At 35.8% G+C, this 17,246-nt stretch overlaps 1 protein-coding gene across 4 annotated transcripts in view; it reads left to right on the forward strand.

Annotated features, from left to right (window-relative positions):
* Positions 1-2,730: 2,730 nt before the first annotated feature.
* LOC128982902 (tRNA (guanine-N(7)-)-methyltransferase) overlaps positions 2,731-17,246 on the forward strand; it is a 152,902-nt gene continuing 138,386 nt past the window's right edge. For 3 of the 4 annotated variants that reach the window (XM_054401963.1, XM_054401965.1, XM_054401966.1), the window contains exon 1: positions 2,759-2,891. The gene's annotated coding sequence lies outside the window, so the exon portion shown is untranslated. The other variant, XM_054401964.1, reaches the window with a different exon arrangement.

The raw sequence follows: 17,246 nt of genomic DNA on the forward strand, positions 1-17,246 counted from the left end.
AATGTGCATAACAAATGCATGTGAATTATGTTTTTCCTACAGTCGCCCGACAAAGTTGGCTTCCTTGTACTGTTTATAGTACAGAAAGCTGCTATTTGCTGCATATTTATACTTTGCCGTACGGTTTATACTTTGCCGTACGGTTTATACTTTGCCGCACATCAGGATTCCAACGAAACAACACAAAACAGCGTGGTTCTATTATGCACGTAATCCGTGTAAGCTTGGAAATAGGTTGGCAACACTTAAAGATAATAATACTATGAGCAGCTGATTGACTATTATAACTACGATTTAACCTGTCATTTCGTGTTTATAGTTTCGGTATTTATTCTGAACTTTCTAGACTTTTCTTTTAAACGTTTTTAAAACGTTCCTACGATCTTAATAAACAAGAAAATACCTTTAAAGCATTTTTTTAGGCGCGGAAACCACTTCAAATTACAAAAACATACGGAACTATATTCTCAAAACGTGGAGCACATTTCTTGCCGAGGAAAAATAGTGGAGTGATACGGACCGCGGGTACTACTTTCTCTAGGGCACCATTTGTGTTGCCAGCTGAACCTAAAAACGTGTTGTATAGTGTTTGAAAGACTAATTATTTATATGCTTTATAGTGACTGTAGGAAAAATATAATGTGTAACACGAGTGAAAAAGGCCTTTGCTGCACTCGAGATCATTCCGCACTCGCCTGTGGCTCGTGCGTAAACATTGCTCTCGTGTGCAGCAAAGTGCCACTTTCACCACTAGTTACACAAATAACTATTTCTTAATTTGTCCAATGTTGGAAAAAGCCGCCATTTTAAATTGTGATTTTAGTGGTTTTCTCATGCACCGATTTTTTGGCAACTTTTAGTATGTCATTCTGCAAACCCAACTCTACAAAATAAAACCATAAAACGTTTTCTTGCAATTTTTTTAAGGCCATATCCTCCTATATTTCTCCGACTACAAGGTATTATTGACATTATATAAATGTAATACCCCCGTCGCAGCAAACCTGCATACTAAGCGAATTTCCATTCACCAGGCTCGATTTCTACTAAAATATTCCCTATAAATTTTCAGATTTATTTCCTATTTAAATAACATTAATTTTAGTGAGTAGTTAGGTTTGCTGCTACGGGAAAGATGTTGAGGTGTGTTTTTTTCAATTGAAATATTGATAGCTTAGTATGCAATAAGCCAAATTGCCAAATTTGATTGAAATATATCCATAAACAAGCAAACTAGAACAGTTTATTTATTCTCCATAAGAATAACATGGGAATTTTACATTTACAATTTCATTAATTTTCTCCGTAGTCAATGAACATTCAAAAAAACTTCAATATACTAAATTATTTGTTTTTTTTAAGCTCTTCAAAATGGTCTAGAGAGAAATTTAGAAATTTAAAGTTTTTAGGGTCAAAAATGAGAAAAACCCATTTTTACCCCATAAAACCCCCCATAAACCCCTGATCCCATGGTCCGATTATGCTGGTTTGCGAACTCGTTCGAATAAATTGTAGGTTTACACGTTTGTACCAAATTTCATCAAAATCGGATCAATTTTGCTCGGGTTATCGCGCTAACAGACACATATATAAATATAAATATATATATATATATATATGAATTTGAACGGATGGTGTTTTTGGCCTCTGGGGACCTCAAAACGAAAAAGTAAATCGGTCCCGGGTCTAGGTCTTACCATGAGACCTACGGTAATAGCTTATTCCCTATATGGGAAATTCGCTAAAAACACAATTTCGCACCGTATTGTCATTGAATTGCGTTGCCGACATCCCTGCAAAACACGTTTGTGGCACCCGCAGGCGTACCAACCCATATCTATTACAATCCGAAAAAGCGCCGATGAAAAGAGAGCCGCTGGCGCTGGCGCCAGTGTTGCCACTTTTAGGGTAATTACCCTTTTTTAGGGTAATTTACTGGTCCTAGGGTAAAGTTTAGGGTAATGGTAGATTTAGGGTAATTTTAGGGTAAAACTAAAAGTTAGCATAACAATGGAAATTTTACTAAAAACATAAAAAAAACTTCAAAATTTGGCAAAAAACGTTCATTGCATACTATGGCCAAGTCATCATATTCGATTCAACCGGTTTAAATCCATTGCTATGATGGATTTTTCGTAATAAGTTATCCTAATTGGTCTTATCAATAGTTGTGAATTATCTGTTTTAGAATGTATTTGATTCTATAACACGTTATAGGCCTAATAAAATATGAAATATTATTCATTACTAGGTTTGATATTTAATTATGTGATTAAATTGAATTAAACTGGACTATTTTACAAATTGTGTCAAGAAATTACTACTATGTATAGCTTTGGTGGTACCGTACTGTACTTTAAATATGATTGTCCAAAAGACAGTAGTAATGTGGGTCGATACAGTTGCGAAATATATACGATAGTTCTTGATTCGATATTTTCCGTATATACGATAGAGCTGAATATCAACATTTTGTTCTTCTTTCAGGATGTTTTTTTAGAATCGAGTATAATTTTACATAAATTGATTGATATTGGAACTTCATTTAGTGAAATTAACCATCTTATGTAAGATTTATATGATTTTAACAATGTTTTATGGCATTAAACGCCAATATTAACATTTAGGGTAATTTTTAGGGTAACTCGAAGTAGATTTAGGGTAATTTAGGGTAATTTTAGTCCGCCTTTAGGGTAAAATCGCAACAACGTGGTGGCAACACTGGCTGGCGCTAACTTCACGACGGTACAAGGTACGTACAAGGTACAAGACCAAGACATGCCATGTCCGTCCGTCCGATTTTTAGATAGGCTATCTCATTTTGGCCTAGTCATTTATATTTATTTAATTCCGTTTTCTTAATCTTATGATGTACTGAACACCACCCACAAGTTAGTATCCAACTTTCATTTTTTAAACCATGATTTGAATTGACCATTGTGTTTTGACATGGATTAAGTTAAGCCTAGAAAGTTTATTGCCTATGGATAGGCCTATGGCTCAGGCTGGCATGTTATTTTTTTTCGTCAAGCCAAGACTAGACTTGATAGTTGTTAACTTATTTATAGGTTAGGATTACTCATTCGGTTGTTTGTGGTGTTCCAACAGATATGGAAGTGTACCCATACACTTCCATATCTGTTGGCACAAACAACCGAATGAAAATATTGATCGATGTATCAATTATTTGATATAATGTTTGGTTAGGCCTAGTTAGGTAAGGTGGGTACAGTTTCTTAAGGTAACTGGGCTATGCTTATATCGCTTGAAACTATCGAATTGAAAATATTGATTAATAATCGATATTTTTAAATAGGCTATATTTATTATCAAATTAAACTATCATAACGTATCCTAACCAACCAAACTTGCTGATGATGAAAAAATCGCATGAAGGTTTACTAATCAAATCGATAGTTTCAATCGATATTAGTATAGCCCAGTTAAGAAACTACCCGGTAAGCAATAAAAGGTTAAATTACCTGTGTCCGCCAGTCGATCCTTATGTGCTGTGTCCCATCACAGGATATGCATTTTGGCAGAATAAATTGCCATCATCAGTCCTAATATAAGATCTTGATCTTCCCCGTTGGGTGCGTCTTGAAGTTTTGAAACACGTACACGAACTTTACACTTATATACATTACGAATAAAAGACAAATACACTGTAGGACTGAAGGCCTAATTTTATTTTGGGCCTGAGTGACAAATCCGGAGTGTACAAAATAACATGCAGTGAATGTAATAAATTCTATATTGGACAGACTGGCAGACCATTTATCAAGAGGTTTAAAGAACACCTTCCCAAAAATAGTTTAACACAACAATCCAATTTTGCCGAGCACCTAATTAGCAGCAATCATAGTTATTCCAGCCTAAATGAAAATTTAAAACCTTTACACATTTGTAGGAAAAGTCGAGTAATGTCATCACTAGAGCAATATGAAATTTATAGAGCATCTAAAACCAGCCCCCACAACCTCCTGAACGATAAAAGTACACTACAATCCAACATATTATTCGAATCATTGTTAAAATTGAATGAAACGCCACCTGTAGCTACAAAGGACAGAGACAGGACAAAGGTCAACTCTGCAAGTAACGTCTGACCCCAGTCGAGACTCGATACACGACCGACGCGCGTCTACATGTCCGTAGTAACTAAAATAAAAGTAGGCCTACAGTGTATTTGTCTTTTATTCGTAATGTATATAAGTGTAAAGTTCGTGTACGTGTTTCAAAACTTCAAGACGCACCCAACGGGGAAGATCAAGATCTTATATTAGGACTGATGATGGCAATTTATTCTGCCGAAATGCATATCCTGTAATAGGACACAGCACATAAGGATCGACTGGCGGACACAGGTAATTTAACCTTTTATTGTATGTCATACCGATCCGGAACAACAACAAACAACATAAAATGAAGTACCCGGTAAGGTTAACCTAACATAACTAACCAAACGATATATCAAATTAAACAATCGAATAATCAATATTAAACTCATTTGGTTGTTTGTGGTGTTCCAACAGATATGGAAGTGTACTCGGTTAGGGTGATACCTAAACCTAAACAAATCTGTACTCCTAAGTTAGGTCTAAGTACCGGTACATGGGTAAATGTATTTATATTAAATTTATGGTGTTCACTGTTCACTATGTAGCACTTAAGAGGTCATACAAAGGGACAATTTAGATGCATCTTTCTATGCCTCAGAAATTACGTTATACGTAGGAAAATGAAATCGAATTTCAGATTATGTTAGGTAGTGTTAGAATATTTTGTAATAAAGTGAGTGAAACACTTCGGCAGCCTTCACGACGATAAAACATATTGCATAGGCCCTAGCATCCAGAAAGTTAGCATACTCAACCATTTTTCCTTTTATTTGCCAAGTAGCTACTCGCTACCTGCATGCATGCAGTTTCAGTTTTATGGAATTGACTTTGCAGTGACAGTAACTTAGGCTAGATTCTATAAAAAGGCTTAAGGTAGGCCTAGGTGTATGGCTCCGGGAGTGGGATGTTTCCCTTTTCAGGGTATTTATCCTATTTTGTCGGCAATGCAGTACAAACCCATGTTCACCCCCTATTTTTGGGGCAAGGAATTCGATGAAACCATCACCGCCCCCCTACGACCCCCCTTTCTACCTACAAAGGGGGGGAAATGCCCCCCACCCCAAATAAGTCAAATATAAGTTAATATATTTTTTCATTATTAAGTTACCTACCTACATTGATTTATTACATTTTCCTCCATACAAATATACCCTTTTTTAATACTAATACCCCTCTTTTCTTATTAGGGGGCAAAACTCCCTTTTTATACATGTAAGTTATATGGTTTTTTAAAGAGTTTGTCGGTAAAGCAGTACCATGTAGGTTATATTTCCTATTTTTGGGGCGAGGAATTTGATGGAACCATCGCCGACCCCCTACGACCCCCCCCCCCTTTCTACTTACAGGGGGGGGGGAATAAATAATTTTATGCTCAAAAGGGTAACTCAGTTTTTAATGTTGTTCGAAAACAACTTCACTACCTATAGGCCTATATATATATACTACTGTATATACTTTTTATATATATATGCTAGTTCACTATGTACGTCTGCTAGTACGGTAGTGAGTTTTATATATTAGCAGAGTACTTGTCCTTCGTACGGAGTTAGCGTAGCCTATAATTGTAACATGCTTATTGCAGTTATAATCGTAAAATATAATATACTAGGTGGCGTTCGCAGAGGCATCCACAAAATTGAGCGGAGTCATCAAGGGTTCATATTATATTGTTTTTGTCACACTGCAGTAAAAACAGTTGTTTTTAATGCATGCGTTGCGGGTCTAAAGTAGCATTTTTACTCTTTAGGGAGTAAAAATCGTTTTTAGCCTCTATGGAGTAAAAATCAGCTGTTGTCAACTCAGTTGTAAATTTCTATTGTAAAAGATTGCATGTATTGAAATATGTATCGATTCGTGCTTCGTTCATTTTAACCTGCAATCCACAGTCTCTTCCCATAGCATTTTAGCATTGCATATACTATACATTAATCCATTCCCACACCCAACACTGCTCACCTTTACTACTTCCTTCACCACCCCCTACGCCGTGGTCCTGTTTCCCTCTCTTCCCATAGCATTTTTAGGATTGCAGATACATTAATGTAATTGCCAAAGACAGTTCCCACACTCTGCACTGCCAGCCTTTACTACTTCCTTCACCACTTCCTACGTCGTGGGGCCTGTTTCCTTCCCTTCTCATAGCATTTTAGGATTGAAGATACATTAATATAACTGCCACAGACGGTTCTCACACTATGCTCATACTTTACTACTTCCTAAGCCACTTCCTACATCGTGTACCTGTTTTCATTACTTTCCATAGCATTTTAGTATTTTAGATACGTTAATCTAACTGTCACAAACATTGCCCACACTCCGCACTGCTATCCTTTACTACTTCTTTCACCATTTTCTATGTCGTGGACATGCTTCCATCCCTTCTCATAGTATTTCAGCATTGCAGATACATTAATCTAACTGCTACAAACGGTTTCCAGTTCCCACACTCCACGCTGCTCACCTTACTACTTCCTTCACCTCTTTTAAGGTCGCGGACCTGTTTCCTTCTCTTCCCATAGAATTTTAAGACTGTAGATACCTTAATCTAATCGTCATAAACAGTTCCCACACTCCTTACAGATCGCCTTGAATACTTCCTTCACCACTTCCTACGTCTCGGACCTGTTTCCCTCCCTTCCCTTAGCATTATTGGATTGCAAATACCTTAATCTATTGGTCATAAACAGATCCCACACTCCGAACAACTCGCCTTTACTACTTCCTTCACCACTTCCTACGTCACGGACCTGTTTCCCTCCCTTTCCATAGCATTTTAGGATTGCAGATAGCAGATACCTTATTCTAATCGTCATAAACAGTTCCCACACTCCGGACAGCTCGCCTTTATTACTTTCCTAACCACTTCCTACATCACGGACCTGTTTCCCTCCCTTCCCTTAGCGTTTTAGAATTGCAGACACCTTAATCTAATCGTCATAAACAGCTTCCACACTCCGGACAGCTCACCTTGACTACTTCATTCACCACTTCCTACGTCGCGGACCTGTTTTCCTCCCTTCCCAAAGCATTTTAGGATTGCAAATACCTTAATCTAATGGTCATAAACAGATCCTATACCCCGAACAGCTCGCCTTTACTACTTCCTTCGCCACTTCCTACGTCGCGGACCCGCTTTCTTCCCTTCCCATTGAATTTTAGGAATGCAGATACCTCAATCTAATTGTCATAAACAGTTTCCACACTCCAGACTGCTCACCTTTACTACTTCCTACACCACTTTCAACGTCACGGACCTCAACCTAGTGTCTTCATTTGATTATACAGTATTTATGATCCATACAGTTTCTGTTCTAATATCTGTGGATATTGCTATCAGCTATTTCTTTATCTACTGCATTCAAAAGTCGACAGCTGATCATATGTCTTTGTTTTGTGTCAAATACTGCTTCCATAAGGATTACATTGAAACTTTGAGACCCAGTGGGGCGGATTCCTGAGAGACTTTCTTAACGCCATCTAGATTTTGGCACTCACCGATATGGTCTTTATCGCCATGCAAAATTTGAAAACAATTGATTCAGCCGTCTAGGAGGAGTTTGCGTATTACGAAATGCATAAGAGTCGACGTATAAGAGCTTTGCTCAATAAGCAAATGGCGTAAATATTATTAGGCCTAACTTAAATTTGTAAACATCTATATTTATAAAAGAGGAAGTTTGTATATCTATACTTCTATACTAATACCCTATATAAAAATGAGAATTGATAAAATTTGTGCCCTGATTAATAATAATAGTGGCTGGCGTTCTAACAAAAGGTAATACAAGTTTTCCATTATACATTCCATTTTCCATTATTACAAGTTTATATTTGTTTATTATTGTGATATAAACTTACACAATGATATGCAGGTAAAGATTGAACTTTGAAAAAAGCTCAGTAGCTACGGTAAAACATATCAATTATATGTGAAATCAATATAAACTGTTCTTTGCTTTACTACAGTGCCTTATGTTGTGCGATTACTTTTTCTTATTTACTTTATATGTACGTTTTTCAACGAAATAAATGTTAAATCCTAAGTAAGCTTATCATAAAAAATTGAATTGTATGGATACATTATTTCCATAAAAGCATCAGCGCCTCATGTACTAGGTAGCCTTATAAGTTAGCCTAGCCTTAAGAAAGATATTTTTTTCAAACTAAGAGTTTCAAATGAGTTATGTTCCTTAAACCAAAGGGGAATGTGTAACAATTTCATACAACAGAATTCAAGATACAAATTTTTGCTTCAGTGTCCTCTCCGTTGCAAAGCACGGGTACAACAGCTAGTATATATATATATATATATGTATATTTGAACGTTATGAGCTCGGACACCATTGGACTGATTGCCACAAAATTTTGTAGGCCTACATACGTGTAGAATTTCATGGAATAGGTTTATACACCACTAGCTGTGTGCCCGTTCTACGCACGGGGATCTTATCATAGTCACTTAAAACCTTCTTATATAAAACACAGCAGTTGGTTTGCATACTTTCAGATATGCTGACAAAACTATTCCTTCGCAAATACAGTATCTGACAGTTTCAAGCCAAAACTAATGCTTCGCAATTAAATGTCACCCGGATCTTGTTGGTCTATATATTAAATCCAATGATTAAACTAAATAAACGGTATCAGCATTCTGACACATAATTTCTCCCATAAGTTTGTCAACAACCTTCATCATGTGTAAGCGGTGAGAGTAAATATACGGAAATGGGGTTTGTACAATTCTGTTCAGAATTTAAAGGACTATAACATAATGGTTAAAAGTATTTAAGGTACTACCTCAACCTCATAATTTAACACTTTATTCGGGTTGACATTTTCATTATCAAGGTGCTCTTGTCCTTTCCGTGAAACACTGAGAAATAAGGACATTAATTCGTTAGGTACCAACAGACATACACACAAAAATACAGAACTTAATTAGGGAATTTGCTACGCTTTAAGCATAAAAAAGTACATATAAGTTAAAATTAGTATTTGAAATCTTTGTTAATGTCATAAAATTTTATCATAACAATTTATATTTGCTTGGACCGGAGATGACCCGAAGTTCTGTCGAAATGCTATCTGAATCGGTTTGCTATATGAAATGAAGTACAGTAGGCCTACTATAGACGACTTAGATTGGTAATTTTTAATAAAAATTACCAAAATAGGCCACGAACTATTGATACGTAAACAACGTTCAAAGCGTTTGAACAATTCATGATGGTTTGCTGAATAAATGTTTTACATCGTTTTCTTAGCATAAACTAACATTTTGGAATCCAGACAGAAAAAGCAAAAAGTATACAGTTAAGACATCAATTAAATTGAATAGGCCTACGCCTGTAATAAATAAGGTGCAACACCAACGATAACTAATTTGTAAATTACTGTGATGTGTTGGTACGTAAATATGATTCTTGCTGCTACCAATGTTTAAAAGGAAAAGAACCAGTACCGTACCAAAAACCACCGTTTACAGTTAAGAACTGTAGTACATCCGACCAATAATATGCGTTAATCAAGGTTATTGATCTCTTGGTTTTGGATTTTCTCGTAAAAAGTTATCGGCAATAAAAGTTATTTCCCATTAATTGCTTTATTTGTACACAACTCTTAATGTAAACTTATCGGTGTCAGTTTGAAAAAAAAAACAACCTTATACAACATAGCTATGGGCCTATTGGCTGTATGGTCCAGCGATTGCATCACACGGTGAGTAGGAACTATTGACTATATATAGTCAATGGTAGAAACAGAAAGTGACACTGGAAAATCAAGTTTAGCAATCCGTAAACCTCTGTTACAATCACCCACTGCAGTTGTGATATTTTACTTTACACTTTACACAACCGCCATTGAAGAGCCGTTGTGTAAAAACACATAATTTACATAGCCTATATACAATTATTTCTCAAAAAGACTATATTTATCAATGTGTGATTCAAATCATATGTTTTGTTTGTTTATACATATTTTAAAAACAAACTTATAATTATTACAGTCCACTGCTACTTTCAATAAACATGTACTAGATATTTTCTATCTTTTATTTTACAATTCAATTCAATTTCACTTTACATTTTGGTCCTTCGAGCCGGATCTTAATCCAGTATGATTCATTACAGTTTTTATTATTTTCAGTAAAGTATTTTTTTTCATTTTTCAATCAACAAACTGACAAAATTACAGAGCTTGCAACTAGCACTTTTCCAAGACAAAATGGACGCATTAATAAAGAAAAGAAGCACAATCAAGGCACAATTAACAAGATTTGAACATTTCTTGGAAAATTCCATTGATTCTCCCGGATTTTTTAACGAACTATGCGTCAGGTTTCCCAAGGCAGAGACATTTCTTGACAAATTCGACCTCATCCAACAGGAGATCGAACTGGAGGATGACGAGGATGCCCAACAGGTAGAAAGGGAAACCTTTGAATCGGCATACTACAAAATAATAGGTAAGGCCAAATCATTCACTACAAACAATCAGAATACTTCAATTCAAATGAAAACTTCAGACAAGGTTTCAGGGCCTAAACTAAACCTACCGGTATTAAATCTGCCATCCTTTGATGGATCTTTTGACGATTGGTTTCCGTTTTCTGATATGTTTTCGGTGATGATCCATAACAATGAATCTCTAACAGACGTTGAAAAATTGCACTACCTTAAATCTTGTTTGAAAAAGGAAGCTTTTGACGTAATTTCATCTTTGGAGTTAACTTCCACTAACTATGCAGTAGCTTGGAACCTCATTCAAGAGAGGTATAACAACAAAACATTAATAGTTCAAAAACATGTTCACTCTCTGTTCAATCTACCAAAGTTAGAAAAAGAATCTGTCCAATCTTTAAGAGAGCTGATCAACAGTTCCAACAAGCACATTCGTGCATTGAATGCACTTGGAGAACCCACTGACAAATGGGATACTCTACTTATTCATTTGATTTCTTCCAAATTTGATCCTGTCACATTCAGGAATTGGAAAGATAATCTTAAGCCTAATAGCTTTCCAACAATGCAAGACCTAAATGATTTCTTAAATCATAGGTTTCATATACTAGACTCTATTCATTACAATAACAGTAAGCCTTTAGTTGCTCCACTGCCTAAACATAATGATGTTAACTTTGTCAAACATAAACCTACTTCTGCTTCTGGGTTTCAAAACAAGTCATGGTCATCACGACAGCCATGCTTGTCATCTTCAGAACCTAAATGTGAACTGTGCCAGTCCTCACATTTTTTATTTCAATGTGAACAATTTCACAACCTAGCAATACCTGATAGAATAAACAAGGTAAGAAGCTTAAATTTGTGTAACAACTGTCTGAAATTTCACAAAACTAATCAGTGTAAAAGTAAGAGTGTTTGCAAATCTTGTGGAAGAAGACACAACACTTTACTTTGCCTTAAGTCAGTATCAATTCCTAAAGACAGTTGTGGTAAGAACAGTCAACCACACTCAGATAACAAACAGTTATTCACTGGGGATAATAAACAGGTTATTTCTGTAGGCGCATCAGCCAATGATCAATCCTCTAGCAGACCAACTCAGACTATCCTTTCTACAGCTATTGTTGATGTCATCAGTCCTAGAGGTAAGATTGTTTCATGTAAGGCATTACTTGATTGTGGATCACAATCAAACTTCATTTCAGAATCACTCTGTAAGCGATTACAAGTAAACAAAAGACAGGCTTCAGTTTCAATAACAGGCATTAATTGTAATACAACTTCTGTCAATCATGTCGTAAATGTTACAGTCAATTCTAGAAATTCAGAATTCACTACACAAATGGACTTTCTAATTCTTCCCAAACTTACAGAAAAGTTACCAGGGAGTGTTTTATTCAATCATTCAACTCAGATTCCCCCTGATGTCGCTCTTGCAGATCCTTATTATTATAACCCATCAAAAATAGACATGATCCTAGGGGCTCAAGCGTTTTGGGACGTTCTTGGTGACAAAACAATACAGTTATCAGTCAATGGTCCATCTCTTAGGGAAACTAAATTAAGATGGTTAGTCACAGGGAATGTAGAAGTAAGAAAACACGTTTCTGACGACAATCATACATACTTTGTATCATCTCTAGACTTGTTAAACAGTAATATTCAACGTTTCTGGGAATTAGAAGATTATCAATCTCAATCCACTTTAACTGGGGAGGATCTTCTTTGTGAAGAACATTATGAATCTACAACCATGCGCGACACAAGCGGTAGATACGTCGTAAAGATTCCTTTAAAGGATACTGTTTCCGATCTAGGTGATAACAAACAAATCGCTTTCAAACGGTTTGCTACTCTTGAAAACAGACTTGCCAAAAACTTTAAGTTGTACAATGACTACAGGGATTTTATGAGTGAATATGAAAGGCTAGGTCACATGCAATGTATTGGGGAACTCAGTTCAGCTAGCATGCCTCATAAAAGTTTATCACAATCATATTTTATTCCACACCATGCTGTTATTAAGGAATCATCTACCACAACAAAATTACGTGTTGTTTTTGACGCTTCTGCTAAATCTTCAACTGGTCTTTCACTTAATGATGTTTCAATGAATGGCCCCAGAGTACAAGATGAACTATTTTCTATTATTTCCCGATTCAGAATGCATAAATACGTCTTCACAGCTGACATTGAGAAAATGTATCGTCAGATACAAATCGATCCCTCTCAACACAGCCTTCAATCCATTTTGTGGAGATCACACACTTCTGAACCAATTAAGGTCTTTCAACTAAAGACAGTCACTTATGGAACCAAAAGCGCTCCATATCTAGCAACCCGAACACTCCAACAACTTGCACTAGATGAAGTTTCAATTTTTCCAATCGCGTGCAAAACATTGCACAGTGATTTCTATGTCGATGATGTTCTAAGTGGAGCACATACAATCGAATCAGCACTACGTCTTCAAAGTGATCTTATAGAACTGCTATCCAAGGGTGGTTTTCATTTAAGAAAGTGGTCATCAAATCATGTTGATTTACTAAAGAACGTTCCTGAATCAGATATTGAAGCTCATCCTGAACACAATTTAGACATAAACAACTCAATAGTCAAAACGTTGGGTCTAATGTGGGATACCGCTCATGATGTATTCAAATATTCACTATCACAAGATACTCAACCACAAAACATTACAAAACGCCAAGTTCTGTCGGAAATAGCCAAGATATTTGATCCTTTGGGATTAATTGGACCTGTCATTCTCTTAGCTAAACTTATAATGCAACAACTGTGGAAGGAAAACTTAGATTGGAATGACAAACTTCCCTCGCATTTGAATAATCGATGGCTTGAGTTTCATGCATCATTAACTAATTTGAACAAACTATCAATAAACAGATATGTATTGTCATCCAATGAACCTGCAACTGTAGAACTTCATGGATTTTGTGATGGATCCATGGCTGCTTATGGAGCTTGTGTTTATCTTAGGTGTCAAGATGTAAAAGGAGAAACAAATGTGACGTTAATTTCATCAAAGTCTCGTGTTGCTCCATTGAAGGTGACTTCAATTCCAAGATTGGAGCTTTGTGGCGCTTTGCTACTAAGTCAATTAGCCCAAGTTCTCATCAAAGCATTGAACATTGATACTAATAATGTTTATTATTATTCTGACTCTACTGTTGTTCTTTCTTGGATCAATTCCCCATCGTCTCATTACAGTACATTTGTTGCAAACAGAATCTCAACAATTCAATCCCTAACAAACATAAGCCATTGGAATCATGTTGTTGGCACTGAAAATCCTGCAGACCTAATATCTCGCGGCTCTTTGGTTCAACCCCTCTTATCGTCATCTCTCTGGTGGAATGGACCACAATGGTTATCTGGAGAACATCAATTTTGGAAGGAAGGCTCAAACTTTCGACTTGATACAAGTGTCAACTCACTTTTAGAATTGCGTAAGGCAAATACTGTAACAGCCGTCTCTTTAAAGGTTCATGGTCATGATATATTTAGCAAGTATTCATCATTGCAGAAACTTGTACGAGTTGTAGCATATTGTCTAAGGTTTTATAAAAATACAAAATCCAAGGATTGTCTCACAGGTTCCCTTACATGTTCAGAAATAAATGATTCGAGACTTTCTCTTATAAAACTAACTCAATCTCAATCATTCTCCCATGAACTGAAAACATTGAAGGAAAACAATTCTGTTGATAAATCAAGCAAACTCTTACAGCTAAATCCTTTTCTTGATGACCAAGGGCTGATCAGAGTAGGTGGTCGACTGAAACATTCAACTTTAAGTGTTGATAATAAACATCCAATTATTCTTGATCACAAACATAGGCTAACACGGTTAATTGCAGAAGATCTACATGTTCAACAACTCTCGCAGCATTTTTGGAACCGCTGGTGCAAGGAATATCTGAACCAACTGCAGAAAATGTCAAGGTGGAATACATCAAGACCTAATATAAAAATTGATGATATAATACTTATTCAAGACGACAATTTACCACCTTGTACTTGGAAAATTGGGCGAGTGATCGCAGTGCATCCAGGAAAAGACAATTTTGTGCGAGTTGCTACATTACAAACAAAGGATGGACTGATAAAAAGATCTATTTCAAAACTGTGCCCTTTACCAGGTCAAGAAATGGATTGAAATAACAAAATTTCATATTTCAAGGGGCCAGAATGTGTAAAAACACATAATTTACATAGCCTATATACAATTATTTCTCAAAAAGACTATATTTATCAATGTGTGATTCAAATCATATGTTTTGTTTGTTTATACATATTTTAAAAACAAACTTATAATTATTACAGTCCACTGCTACTTTCAATAAACATGTACTAGATATTTTCTATCTTTTATTTTACAATTCAATTCAATTTCACTTTACAGCCGTCAATGAGTGGAACCTTGTTTCTAAGCTATATGCGACGATCATTAGTAAATTTAAGTTTCCCAGCCCTATACAACACTGATTCAAGGTCTTCTTTCTGGTTATCAAAACTCAAGAACAATTTATACACAAAGAATCTCTGGTTCCTGACTTGGACGATGCCTAGTTATTTAATTTCATTTACGGTTACACTATATTATTCCACTTGCAATTAATTAAATCCGTAATGTAAGAAAAACGTTTTTAATCTCACTTGGTTGGGATTTGCTTTCAAAACGTGATCGGAAATGGTTGCGGTGTTTGTAAACAACATTTGTAAACATAGTGACAGCTAGGAAAAATAATCGTGATCCGAACAGCTGTTCGTTATTTCATAGATGATTATTGTGATAAAAATTGGACGAAAACTTGACAAAAATCGCACAAAACTGCATTTTTGAACGTCCGTAATTTTATTTACAAAGTAGTGAGGTCATATTTTAATGGCTAAAGGCACTCTCGCCAATCCAATGAATACATTAAAATGACTTAGATCTTGATAGATACTCTCGTTTTCCTGGAGAAGATTGCGTAAAATGCCATCTTGAATGTTACAGACAGAGAGACAGACAGACAGAAATTTAGATGAGACTTGTTTCGGCTTCTTTAATGTATAAAACGTAAAAATAACCTAAAAATTTATGATTCTGAGCAATGTAAAGACAAAACTCTAATTTTATTTATATAGATAAATCGGTCGGAGCCGATTGGACAGATCACGAAGATCTGTCCAATCGGCGGGGTAGCGGATTTCTACCCCCGGATATTTACCCCCATGAAAAAATGCCTACGTCATTTTGACGTCACGAGGGGCGGGGCCTATACACGGTCAAGAAACAGCCCGCGACTGGAAATCTACCCCCGGACATCTACCCCCGGACATCTACCCCCGGACATCTACCCCCGGACATCTACCCCCAGACATCTACCCCCGGACATCTACCCCCGGAAATCTACCCCCGGACATCTACCCCCTGTGGTCAGCTCTGTCACGTATCGGCCAATATTCATTGTTGTAATTGATTTTATTAACTGTTTTATGTAAATCAACAGCTCTTCGGTTAGTAATTGCCCTCTAATATCTAGTATTACGCATGTGATATGTCATTGTCTTGTTTAATATTATCTATCTTCCTAATGAAATAGGCTGTAACAGCCCTTTTTCACCCGAACTATTTCAGCGATTTTTATGGTCGAGGTGTAATTTTAAGTCTTAAGATCTAGCGCAACGCAAAATGGTAATTAAAACGATATTTTGATAAAGGGCTTCAAAAGTTTGGACCTTAAGCATTTGATTTATTTCTAGACAGTGATTTAAATATTTGGCCAACTTTCACACACAGTAACTAACAGTTAATGGCGCATGCACGAGTGCAGATCGTGAAATTTAATACATATCATTGAAGGAGGTTATTTTCTGATTACTAGAGGTAAAAATACAGTGCAATTAAATGTTGATAAAAAGCCTGCCACTGGTTGATCAATAAATTAATTAATTACTAGGTGAAAACCTGTCAAAATCGACGGTTACCTTAAAGGCTTACGATAATTCTTTTAACTGTGACAGAGTGAAATTATAAAAAAAACGTGAGCGCATAGCATTGTTTAATGAGTAATAAATAAGTGTAGAAACAATAATGACTATTGAGTTAGTTACAAAATATGGTTTATCATTCAATGAATAACATATTTCTTATACCGTCCGTCATATGTGTTATTATTGTGTTTGGATGTGTTGGATGTATGTGTCTTAGTAGACAGGATAAGAGCACAATGAACTTCTTCTGTAGATAAATAATTCGTTGGCTAAGAAAAATATAAGCCGGATTAATAAATATCTCAATCCAAGCGCATTAAAATAGCCCTGGCCTGAACCTTTTTTGTAGTATGTAGTTAGTTTAATAACAATAATAATTAATAATAAATTGCAATTTGGCAGATTAATGACTATCTAAATCGTGCTCATATTTCTTCATAAAAATTATTGAAAATTTAATCCAGTTGCTGTAAACCACTATTAATTTAAAAATATTACACGGCTCATATGGGCAACGTGCCCTTCTGCACTTGTATTATTTTGTATTGTATTACACAATCGAAATCTTTTCCAATAATTGAAAACATGTATGAAAATAATTTTATGAACCTATGATGATCTGTCTTAGATATGACAAAATATTGGCAAAAGTGGTCAAAAA

Source organism: Macrosteles quadrilineatus, unplaced genomic scaffold (genome assembly GCF_028750875.1).
Source record: "Macrosteles quadrilineatus isolate MER2022 unplaced genomic scaffold, UCM_ALF_1.0 Scaffold_1__1_contigs__length_201487025, whole genome shotgun sequence".
In the NCBI taxonomy this organism is placed as follows: domain Eukaryota; kingdom Metazoa; phylum Arthropoda; class Insecta; order Hemiptera; family Cicadellidae; genus Macrosteles; species Macrosteles quadrilineatus.